Genomic DNA, 13,122 nt, shown 5'->3' on the forward strand with positions numbered 1-13,122 from the left:
TCCTCTTATTTTTCCTTTGTGTATAGGAGGGCTACTGATTTTTTTGAACTGATCTTGTGTCCTGCCACATTATTGAAGGTATTTATCAGCTGTAGGAATCTTTGGTAGAGTTATTGGGGTTACTTATGTACACTATCATGTCATCTGCATATAACGAAAGTTTGACTTCCTTCTTTCCAATTCAGATCCCCTTGATCTCCTTATGTTGTCGTATTGCTATTGCTAGAACTTCAAGCACTATATTGAAGAAATTTGGAGAAAATGGACAGCCTTGTTTTGTTCCTGATTTTATTGGAATCACTTTGAGTTTCTCTTCATTTAATTTGATGCTAACTTTCTGCTTGTTGTATAATGCTTTTATTATATTTAGGAATTAATCTTGTATCCCTAATCTTTCCAAGACCTTTGTCATAATGGGGTGTTGAATTTTATCAAATGCTTTTTCAACATCTAATGAAATGATCATATCATTTTTTTCTTTTAGTTTATTTATATGATGGATTACATTGATAGATTTTCATATGTTTAATCAGCCCTGCATCTCTAGAATGAAACCTACTTGATCATAATGAATGATTTTTTGATATTTTCTTAGATTTGGTTTGCCAGTATTTTATTGAGAATTTATGCATGAAGTTCATGAGTGAGATTGGTCTGTAATTCTCTTTCTTGGTTGAGTATTGTGTGTTTTTGGTATCAGGAAACTGTAGCTTCATAAAAAGAGTTTGGCAATGACTCTTCTGATTCTATTATGTGGAACACATTAAAGAATATAGTTATTAGCTCTTCTTGGAAGTTCTGGTAGAATTCTTGCACTAAAACTATCTTGTACTGGGCGTTTTGGTTGAGAGGTATTTGATGACAGCTTCTACTTCCTCATGACTTATCAAATTTTATACTACAAAGATAGGACAGATGATAAAGTATTTTGCTAAATGTAAATTTGTAATTTTGCTAAATGTAAATTCCCTACATATTATAAGTGTAAATTCTTGCTTGATACCTGTTTTGTTATATGTAATTGTACTAAGTAAAAGTTAGAGGATTCCTTTTTAATTAGACAGAAAAGGGGAGATAATGTGGAATCTTCTTCTGTGTTTGTGTTGTTTTAATTTGTTAATGAATAAAGAAGGTTCTCGGAGCTTTGACAGAGAAGAATACAGCAAGGTTGGAAATCCTAGCAGAGATAGGGGAGAAAAGTATGCAGAGTCAAGAAGATGCCATGTAGCTGTCAAAGGAGACAGACACCCAGAACCTTATCCATAAACCACAAGACTCATGGTGAAATACAAAATAATAGGAATGGTTAGTTTAAGATGTAAGAGTTAGCTAGTAAAATGCTTAAGTTAATATGCCAAGTAGTGTTTCAATTTATACAGTTTCTGTATGATTATTTTGGATCTCAGAGGCAAAAATGAACAAACAGTCTCCATTTACACTAACCCTCTATAACTATAAGCCAAATAAATTTATGGCTTTATAAGTTTCCTGTTCATGGTGTTTTGTAAAAGTAATATCAAAGTGAACAAACTACCAGTATAGCCCCATAACTTCCCATGACAAAAATTTCATCCTCGTTACTTTCTTCAGGCACATGAAGCTGCAAATTCAATCTCCAGAAAATATCAGAAAGTGATTGCATTTTCTGGGTGTAGGTTTATGTTATCCTAAGCATTCCATTTGATTACATTCCAGATAACTTTATCAATATATTAATGACTCACAAAGAAGAATTGGCTCAATTTCCTGTACTGAGCTGCTATCAGGAACCTCCTTCTGGTTTTATTGGGTATCACCAACTGGGATGTGTGAAGAAACAAAACTCAGGCATGACTGGCTCTCATACTTGAGAATTTTGGAAATAGCCATTTCATTCTGTCTCTAATTGTTAAGTCACTAAGACCCCAAGATGTCTTAAAGGGTCAAGGTAATTCAATGGAAGGAGGCTTCAGAAAGGAAGAAATAAAATCTCTGCTAGACTCATCTGAGTCACTACAAATTAATCATGTATAACCACCCTTTCATTTGCCCACACTGCCCTTTCTATTTCTTAACAGTTTAACCAATAGGGATTTATTTTCAAGAATGTCACATCTTTTATGCAGAAGAAGTCAAAGCATCTTTTCTTCCATAGAGCTGAATCTGGGATCTCAGCAGCACTGAATGTGGACAGAACAAGTCCTAAGAGCTCCATAATGCTGGGCCCTCATTCTTGGTCACTTACTCCTCATAGTGTCCTGTTACTGGCTCCTCCTTCTGTAATTGCAGATGAGCATGTACAGGAGTTGAATCCTACAGGATAGTCCTGCATATGGAATTCAGGGAGTATCTCTGAAGGAATGCTCAGTACATTGTCTGAGAGCCTGAACATAGCCTTTGTGCATTGATCATTTGCAGCAGGTACTCAGAGAATTCAATCAGATGATGCTTTAAATAACAGTATTTATTTTTTACATTTCGGCTGGGCAATATTTTCCAGAATAAAGGCATGTAAATTCTGCAATCAGAAACCTTCAGAACTGGTGAGCAAGCTAAAGCAGATAATGAATGCTTCCTCTTAGCACGCTCTCATAATTCCTGAGGTTGTCAAGGGTTGTCTAAAGCCCATGTGATATGAGTATAGTGCTGTAGAAAGACCTACAGACTTGTAATTACCTGCCTACTGGGGCGTGGCATTTATACTATATATGCAGATGTAGAACCTGCATCCATCCCTTTTCTCCTTCCCTTTACTCCTTTTCATCAATTGCTTATTTGAATTATTTGGATTAGGTCTCCACCCACCATTCAAGCAGAGAACCCTCATTTGTGAGTTTACTGACAGTGCCCGTAGACCCCAACATAGAAACAATCTTTCCCTATCTGAGTCAAAACATAGAAACTATCTTTCTCTTTTAAGTTTCCATTTACTGCTTCACCTGGTGGGTTTACTGTGACACTTGGTGCCCTTCTGGATTTAAACTCCACACTTCCTGGATGTGCTGCCAAGCCATTTCATGGGCCTGAACTGTCTCTGCCCACCTGGCTTGCTTTTGCCTGAGCAGTTTTTTGTTAAATCCCCATTACAACAGAGTTTTTCATGCTTATGCAGAGAGCCAGAGCACAAGTGGACACGCTGCTTGCTGACTGCTGTAATCCCCAGGGGTGATACTTTGTTGCTTGGTGGCATGTGCATCTTCCATGTTTCGTTCTCTGTTCCTGGATTCTGGGTTTCTTGTTCCATGTATGGAATTGATTTAATTACATTTTATTTGTCAATCAATGCATAATTCTCCATCTTTAACAAGTACCAAGGTGGAAACTAAAACAGCCCAGGACCATTCCTGTCACCATTGTGACTTCTAGTCATGACTAACTGCGCCATCTTCTCGGTAACAGATAATATGGCAGATTTCATTACCAATGTGACCTTTAGTACTTTCTTGCTAATACTATGAAATGTATTATGCAAGGCTTATATGATTATAGGGATACCTCAATTTATTAGTTACTATGTTTCAGTTTTCTTCTCCATATTCTATAATTAAGGAATAATATTGCACTCGTAGCAATGATACAATCTTTACAGACTAATAATAAACAGCTAGTTGACAGGATTAATATCACTAAAAATCAGAAGTTATCTGAAAAAGGTAATACTATGACAGACAGAATTGACTCCATATCTAAGGGTACTAGAAAGTTATCTGAAAGAATTCATACTGTTGAATTTAACATTCAAAAGATATCAAGAAGTTTTGATAAATTAACAGAAAGAATGTACCTCCAGGATGTCAATCTACACGATATTCAAGTAAAGTCTAAGAAGGAGATGTTATCTTTAAAGGAGAACGTTCAAACCTTGAAATAACAGGTGCAGAATGAGGCCCAGGGATTTAATGCCTCAACGAAATCACCAGAAATATACATGAACCAGGAGATTCAGGCTTTACAAAAGATAATGATAAAAAGATTTGAAATGATTGAGGAAATTATTGGAGCTAATGAACAGGAAAAGAAGGCACAAGGACAGGATGCAACATCACCAGTGGCTTTCAGAACTGGCTTCCCCAGGGTTTTACTTTCCTACCCTGTTATTTACTCTGACAAAGCATCAGCTTCTAAAGGCTCAAAAGGAGCCAAAGAAGGTAGACGGACACCAATAGGAATGAATGATCTAAAAGAAATTAAGCAAGCTGTCATAGTGTATGGCTTGCATTTGTATTTCTTAAGAAGATAATAAGGTCTTGGGCTTCTAACATCAGGGCAATCCCCCATGACTTTTTTCAGTTAGTTTCAGCATTCCTGGATGACAGAGCTTCCTTGATATTCGGAATTTATTTCAGGGAGTAATCCAAAAATATGTAACAATAGGACAAATCAAAAAGTCTTGAGGTTTCCCAAGATCAAATTCTTGGCGAAGGCCCTTATGTTGACCCACAGGACGAAGCTGTTTACAATGAAGAAATATTGTCCCAATGCCACAAAGAAGCTTGAATGCTGCTCTTACTCTTCCTGTATGTGTCCAGAGGGGACCTGCGAAGATGGTTTGCTACTCTCTTGACCAAGAAAAACCTACAAAATCATGCAAATCAAGAGGACCAAACCTTTGGGTTCACTTTAAGAATACCCATGAAACGACCCAGGCTGTGTACGCATATCCGAAAAGCCACCAAGTATCTGAAAGATGTCACTTTGAAGAAGCAGTGTTTACTGTTCCAATGGTACAATGGTGAAGTTAGTAGGTGCGCCCAGGCCAAACAGTAGGGCTGGACACAGGGTTGGTGGCAAAAAAAGAGTGCGGAATTTTTGCTGCACATGCTTAAAAATGCAGAGAGCAATGTTGAACTGAAGGGTTTAGCTGTAGACTCTATGGTCATTGAGTACATCCAGGTGATCAAAGCACCTAAAATGTGCCAACGAATTTACAGAGCTCATGGCCGGATTAACCAATACATGAGCTCCCCTTGCCACATCGAGATGATCCTCATTGAAAAGGAACAGATTGGAGGGGAGTGCACGGCCCCTCCAGCTCCCGCTGCAGGGGCTTCTTAGCTCCACACAACTCTCCCCTCCCCTTCGAGTTCGCCCTTTTGTCTGCTGGGTACTTTGACTACCAAGAGTCCTGTCCCTGTGTTGAGGACAACCGGCCAAACAGGGAACAGTTCCTGCGCCTGCACTGAGCAGATCCACCCAGAGTCAGTCACAGCAAAGGTTGGACCAAGACACCAAGACTCTTCTGGCTGCATTTGAAGGAAGAGATGGGCAAGTGCCAGTGCAAAAATTCCTGCAACAACCCAAAGGGCAACATGACATCACCAGAATCCAGGGATCACGAAACAAGAAGAATTGAACACCCTACTCCAGAAGAAATAGAAAAAATCGACTTTCAACGGAACTATATGAAAATAATAGAGGAACTTAAACAGGAGGTGAAAAATTGCCATAAAGAAATAGAGATAACAAACAAAAAAGGTAGATGAAATGAATAAATCTCTCAAAGTGACCCAAGAAAACTAAGAAAAGCAATCAAACAGGTAAGAGAAACCGTTCAAGACATGAAAAATGAAATGGAGGTAATGAAGAAAACACAAACCAAGGGAAGGCTGGATATGGAAAATTTGGGCAAATGAATAGGAACTATAGAGACAAGTATTACCAACAGAATACAAGAGATAGAAGAAAGAATCTCAGACACTGAAGATACTACAGAGGAAATAAACTCACTGATTAAAGAACAAAACAATTCCAACAAATTCTTAACACAAAACATCCAGGAAATCTGAGACACTGTGAAAAGACCAAACCTAAGAATAATAGGGGTAGAAGAAGAAGAAGATTTACAGCTCAAAAGCCCAGAAAATATATTCAACAAAATTATTGAAGAAAACTTTCCCAACCTAAAGAAGGATATTCCTGTGAAGGTACAAGAAGCATACAAAACATCAAATAGACTGGGTCAAAAAAAAAAGCCATCCCATCGCCAGATAATAATCAAAATGCAAAACATACACAATAAAGTACAAATATTAAGAGCTGCAAAGGAAAAAGGTCAAGTAACATATAAAGGGAAACCTGTCAGCATAATACCTGAATTCTCGATGGAAACCATGAAAGCCAGAAGGTCTTGGATAGATGTGCTGCAGAAATAAAGAGACCAAGGATGCAAGCCCAGACTACTAGAGCCAACAAAGTTTGCATTCACCATCGATGGAGAAAACAAGATATTCCAGGACAAAAACAGATTTAAATAATACGTAGCCACAAATCCAGCCTTACAGAAAATACTAGGAGGAAAATCACAAACCAAGAAAGCCAACAACACCCATAATAGCACTAGCATCTGACAATCCTCCACCAGAACAACTCAAAGAAGGGAAACACACAAACACTATCACCAGGAAAAATAACTGGAGTCAACAACCACTGGTCATTAATATCACTTAATATCAGTGGACTCAACTCACCTATAAAAAGGCACAGGTTAAGAGAATGGATACAAAATCAGGATCCAACATTCTGCTGCCTACAAGAAACACACCTCAAACACAAAGACAGACACTACATCAGAGTAAAGGGTTGGGAAAAGGTTTTCCAATCAAATGGACCAAAGAAACAAGCGGGTGTGGCTATACTAATATCTAACAAAATTGATTTCAAACTAAAATCAATCAGAAGAGATGGAGATGGACACTTTATACTCATATCAGGAGGAAGTCTCAATCCTGAATATCTATGCCCCTAATATAAAAGCACGCATATATGTAAAAGAAACATTACTAGAACTCAGAACATACATCAAACCCCACACTCTAATAGTGGGTGATTTCAACACTCCTCCCTCAACAATGGACAGGTCAACCAGACAGAAACTTAACAGAGGAATAAGAGAACTAACAGATGTAATGAACCAAATGGACCTAACAGACATCTATAGAACATTCCACCCAAACAGAAAAGAATATACCTTCTTCTCAGCATCTCATGGAACCTTCTCAAAAATTGATCACAAAATTGGTAACAGAGCAAACATCCATAGATATAAAGAAATTGTAGTAATCACCTATGTACTATTGGATCACCATGGAATAAAGTTAGAATTCAAAAACAAGTCTAACCCCAGAAAGCCTACCAACTCAGGGAAGCTGAACAGTCAACTACTGAACCATCCCTAGGTCAAGGAAGAACTAAAGAGAGAAATTAAAGTCTTCCTTGAACTCAATAAAATAAAGACACAACATACCCAAACCTATGGGACACTATAAAAGCAGTGCTAAGAGGAAAGTTCATAGCACTAAGTGCCCAATTAAAGAAAACGGAGAAAGCACACATTGGAGACTTAACAGCACACCTGAAAGCTCTAGAAAAAAAAAGAAGCAGACTCACTCAGGAGGAGTAGAAGACTGGAAAAAATCAAACTGAGGGCTGAAATCAACAAAATAGAAACACAGAAAACAATCCAAAGAATCAATTAAACAAAAAGCTGATTTCTGGAGAAAATTAACATGATTGACAAACCCCTAGCCAAACTAATCAAACAGCAGAGAGAGAACACACAAATTAACAAGATCACAAATGAAAAGGGCGACATAACCACAGACACAGGAAATTCAAAGAATCATTAGATCTTACTACAAAAGCCCATACGCCACAAAATTGGAAAATGTGAAAGAAATGGACACTTTTTAAGATAAATACCATATACCAAAATTAAGTCAAGACCAGGTGAGCAGTTTAAATAGACCTGTTAGTCGCGAGGATTTAGAAGCTGTCATCAGACCTCCCTACCAAAAACAGCCCTATACCAGATGGTTTCAGAGCAGAATTCTATCAGAACTTCCAAGAAGAGTTAATATCTATACTCCTTAAAGTGTTTCACAAAATCGAAACAGAAGAGTCATTGCTTAACTCATTTCATGAAGCTATAGTCACCCTGATACCAAACCCACACAAAGAATTAACCAAGAAGAATTACAGACCAATCTCACTTGTAAACATCGATGCAAAAATTCTCAATACTGTCAAATAGAATCCAAGAACACATCCAAAAAATTATACATTATGATCAAGTAGGCTTCATCACAGAGAGGCAGGGCTGGTTCAACATATGAAAATCTATTAACTAATAAATAAACTTAAGAGAAAAAACATGTGATCATTTCATTAGATGCTGAAAAAGCATTTGACAAAATTCAACACACCTTTATGATAAAGGTCTTGGAGAGGGTAGAGATACAAGGTTCATTCCTAAATATAATAAAAACAATATACAGCAAGCCGACAGCTAACATTGAATTAAATGGAGAGAAACACAAAGCCATTCCACTAAAATCAGGAACATGACAAGGCTGCCCACTCTCTCCATACCTCTTCAATAAAGTGCTTGAAGTTCTAGCAATAACAATAAGACATCATAAAGAGATCAAGCGGATTCGAATTGGAAAGGACGAAGTCAAACTTTTATTATTTGCAGATGATATGATAGTGTACATAAGCAACCCAAATAACTCTACCAAAGAACTCCTACAACTGATCAGCACCTTTAGTACTGTGGCAGGATACAAGATCAACTCCACAAAATCAGTTGCCCTCCTATACAAAAAGAACAAAGATACACAGAAGGAAATCCGAGAAACAACACTTTTCATGATATACACAAATAGCATTATCTTGGAGTAATTTTCTTGGGGTAACTCTAACCAAGGAAGTAAATGATCTTTTTGACAAGAACTTTAAGGTTTTGAAGAAAGAAATTGAAGAGGATACCAGAAAATGGAAGAATCTCTCATGCTCTTGGATTGGGAGGATCAATATAGTAAAAATGGCAATTCTACCAAAAACAATCTGTAGATTCAACGTAATCCCCATCAAAATCACAACAACATTCTTCACAGACCTTGAGAGAACAATAATCAACTTTATATGGAGAAACAAACAAACAAACAAAAAACAATCCTATACAATAAAAGTATTTCCAGAGGCATTACCATCCCTGACATCAACATCTATTACAGAGCTACAATATGAATACTGCTTGGTATTGGCATAAAAACAGAGATGTTGACCAATGAAATCAAATCAAAGACCCAGATATTAATCCTCAAACCTATGAACATCTAATTCTCGACAAAGGAGCAAAAACTATACAATGGAAGAATCAAAGCATCTTTAACAAATGGTGCTGGCATAACTGGATGTCAACCTGGAGAGGAATGAAAATAGATCCGTATCTATCACCATGCACAAAAATCAAGTCTAAATGGATTAAAGACCTCAATATGAATGTGACCACATTGAACCTGATAGAAGAGAAAGTGGGAAGTAGTCTACAAGACAAGGGCACAGGTAACACAGACAATAAGAGCAACAATGAATAATTGGGACCTCCTGAAACTGAGAAGCTTCTATAAAGCAAAGGACAATGTCATTAAGACAAAAAGGCAACCTACTGATTGGGAGAAGATCTTCACCAATCCCTCATTAGACAGAGGTCTGATCTCCAAAATATACAAAGAACTCAAGAAACTAGACACTAAAACTCTAATTAACCCAATTAAAAAATGGGGTACTGAACTGAACAGAGAATTCTCAACAGGAGAAGTTTAAATGGTCAAAAGACACTTAAGGTCATGCTCAACCTCCTAGGCGATCAGGGAAATGCAAATCAAAACAACTTTGAGAAACCATCTTACACCTGTCAGAATAGCTAAACTCAAAAACACCAATGGTAGCCTTTGCTGGAGAAGATGTGTAGTAAGGGGAACATTCATTCATTTTTGGTGGGAATGCAAACTTGTGCAACCACCTTGGAAATCAGTGTGGTTGTTTCTCAGGAAATTGGGAGTCAACCTACCTCAGGACCCAGCAATTTCACTCTTGGGAATATACCCGAGAGATGTCCTATCATACTACAAAAGCATTTGTTCAACTATGTTCATAGTAGCACTATTTGTAATAGCCAGAACCTGGAAACAACCTAGGTGCCCCTCAATAGAAGAATGGTTAGAGAAGGTGTGGAGCAAATACGCATTGGAGTTTTACTCAGCGGTAAAAAACAATGACATCTTGAATTTTGCCTGCAAATGAATGGAAATAGAAAACGCTTTACTGAATGAGGTAACCCAGACCCAAAAAGAGGAACATGGTATGTACTCACTCATAAGTGGATTCTAGCCATAAACAAAGGACATTGAGTCCATAATTCATGATCCCATAGAAGCTAAATAGGAAGGTGAACCCAAAGAAAATCATATAGTTATCCTCCTGGATATTGGAAGTGACAAGATTATCAGGCAAAACTTTGGTGCATGGGGGTGTGGGGGTTGGATGTAAGGGGAGATGGGTAGAGAAAAGGGAGAAGGGGAGGATTCAGGAGAGCTTGGGGGAATGGTGGAAGGGTAGATATGGGTGCAGGGAAGTAAATATCTTAATTAGGGGAGTCATTTTAGGGTTTGCAAGAGACTTGACTCTAGAGGGGTTCCCAGGTCCAAGGAGAGGTCCCAAGATTGTTCCTTGGGCAGCAGAGTAGAGGGTGCCTGAACTGGCCTTGTCCCATAGCCACACTGATGAATATCTGCATATCACCATAAAACCTTCATCTGGCAATGGATGGAGATAGAGACAGAGACCCACACTGGAACACTGGACTGAGCTCCCAAGGTCCAAATGAGGAGCAGAAGGAGAGAAAACATCAGCAAGGAAGTCAGGACCACCAGGGGTGCATCCACCCACTGAGACTGTGGGACTGATCAAATGGGAGCTCACCAAGGCCAACTGGACTGGGAGTGATGGAGCATGTGGTCAAACTGGACACTGAGTGTGGCTGGTAATGAAGGCTGACTGAGAAGCCAAGGACAATGGCACTGGGTTTTGATTATACTGAATGGACTGACTTTGTGGGAGTCTGGTTTGTTTGAATGCTCACCTTTATAGATCTGGATGGAGCGGGGAGAATCTTGGACTTCACATGGGGCAGGAAACCCTGACTGCTCTTAGGACTAGAGAGGGAGGAGGGAGGTGGACAGAAAATGGAGGTGGGGAGGAGGGGGAAATTTTAAATGAATAAATAAAAAAAAGAACAGATTGTTTCAAAGCCAGAAGAGGAGGTTGCACAGAAGAAAAAGATATCCCAGAAGTAACTGAAGAAATAAAAACTTCTGGCATGGGAATAAATTCAACATGAAATAAATGCAGATAAAAGTAAAAAAAAAAGCTTGAATGTTTGGGGCAAGATTCAAGAACTAAGAAAAAGAATTGAATCCTATACAAGGGTTAGACAGTACATAGAGAACACTTTACTAATTTTTTTTTTACAAATATCAAGTAAGGCTGTATAAACAGGAGTGATGGACCCAGAAGCTTAATGAATAATTCTTGAATCTCTGGCTTTTTATGCAAACGTAGAGAGCAAAAAGATAATTGGCCTTTATAGTTTAGATCTGGATCTATAAATCTATAGATGATTTATATATCATCTATAAATGAATGCATTCTGCATACAATGAGCACTGAGATATTTGACTATAATGCTGAATCTTGGGTAGGAGAAGCAATTTCCAAAGTAATGAGGAGACATCAAACTGCCAAATGTTTTGATTGTGGTAAAATAGCATGTCTGAGACGAGACAGTAGGCAAGAAATTTCTAGGAATAATATCTCCTCTGAGAATGGAAAAAATAGGAGAACTTGGCCTTCAGGTATATGTAGAAGACGTAGCAAAGGCTGACATTGGACCAATGAATGGAGATCAATAATGTACAGACAAGGCAACTAGATACCATTGGGAAACTCCTTGAAGGGCCTCTCATAGGCCCCCAAGCCAAAAGTGGCTCAAGTGGTTTCAGTAACTGTGGAGGACATGCCGCACCCGGAAAATAAAAAAAGCAAACCATTACATTCTGTGCAAGACCATAATGCTCTAAATTATGGCACAGATTTGGAGGATAAGTCAAAAAAAATCAAATAGGAAATAAGAAACATATATTCTGGCAGACTTCTTTAAATGATCATAGACCAAAGCTAAGAGTATATATAAATGGAATTGTGATTGTTGGCTTGATAGACACAGGTATGGATGTGAGTATCATCATTCCATAATCTTGGCATCCAAATTGTCCTCTTCAAGAAGCAGATGTTCAATTACTAGGAAATGGAACTATATCTCAAGTTAAACAAAACATGAGATGGGTTGACTCTATTGGGCCAGAAGGTCAAAGACAAAAGCTGAGGCTATATGTAGCTGATATTGCAATAAATTTATGGTGCCATGACCTGCTACAACAATGGAATACCCAGATTAACATTCCTGTAGTTCCAGGAACTCATAATTCTGAGAAGGATATAATAAGGTACTATGAATAAAGGTCATTCAGGCTGTAGAAGAACATAAAACAAGTAGCAAACATTTAGAGGTACCAACATCCTTATCATTGAAATGGTTAACTGAGAAACCAATATGGATTAAGCACTGTCCTCTAGCTGAAGATAAGTTGCACACTTTGGAACAGCTGGTACAAGAGCAACTAGGTGCTCACCATATTGAAGAATCAACCAGCCCTTGAAATTCTCCTGTGTTAATTGTAAAAAAGGAAATCTGGTAAATGGAGAATGGTGACAGATCTATGAGCTGTCAATAAGGTTATTCAACCTATGGGCCCACTACAATCTGGAATCCCTTTGCCTTCTCTAGTACAAAAAGAATGATCTCTTATAGTTATTGATTTGAAAGATTTTTTCCTTCATTATGCCTTTACAAGAGAAGGATAGAGAAAAAGTTGCATCCACAGTGCCTACTTATAATAATTCTCAGTCTACTTGGAGATATCAATGGACTATACTCCCACAGCGGATGTTCAATAGTCCCACATTGTGCCAATAAGTTGTAAGTCAGCCATTGTAAATAATGAGTAAGCAATTTCCTAAATCTGTAACTTACCATTACATGGATGACATTTTGCTGTCTGATTCAAATATGGATACATTAGACAGAATGTTTGAAGAAGTAAAGAAAGTTTTACCTAAATGGGGATTGCAGATTACTCCTGAAAAAATACAGATAGGAGATTCTGTCAGTTATCTATGTTATAAAATAGGTTTTCAGAAAATTAGGACACAAAAGGCACAAATTAGGAGAGACTGGTTACA

General features: G+C 37.9%; 1 pseudogene; it reads left to right on the top strand.

Annotated features, from left to right (window-relative positions):
- The first annotated feature begins 4,523 nt into the window (after positions 1–4,523).
- LOC125391039 (large ribosomal subunit protein uL22-like) lies at positions 4,524–11,181 on the top strand (annotated as a pseudogene).
- The last annotated feature ends 1,941 nt before the right edge of the window (positions 11,182–13,122 follow it).

Source organism: Myodes glareolus, chromosome 16, assembly GCF_982192425.1.
Source record: "Myodes glareolus chromosome 16, mMyoGla1.1, whole genome shotgun sequence".
Taxonomy (NCBI): Eukaryota; Metazoa; Chordata; class Mammalia; order Rodentia; family Cricetidae; genus Myodes; species Myodes glareolus.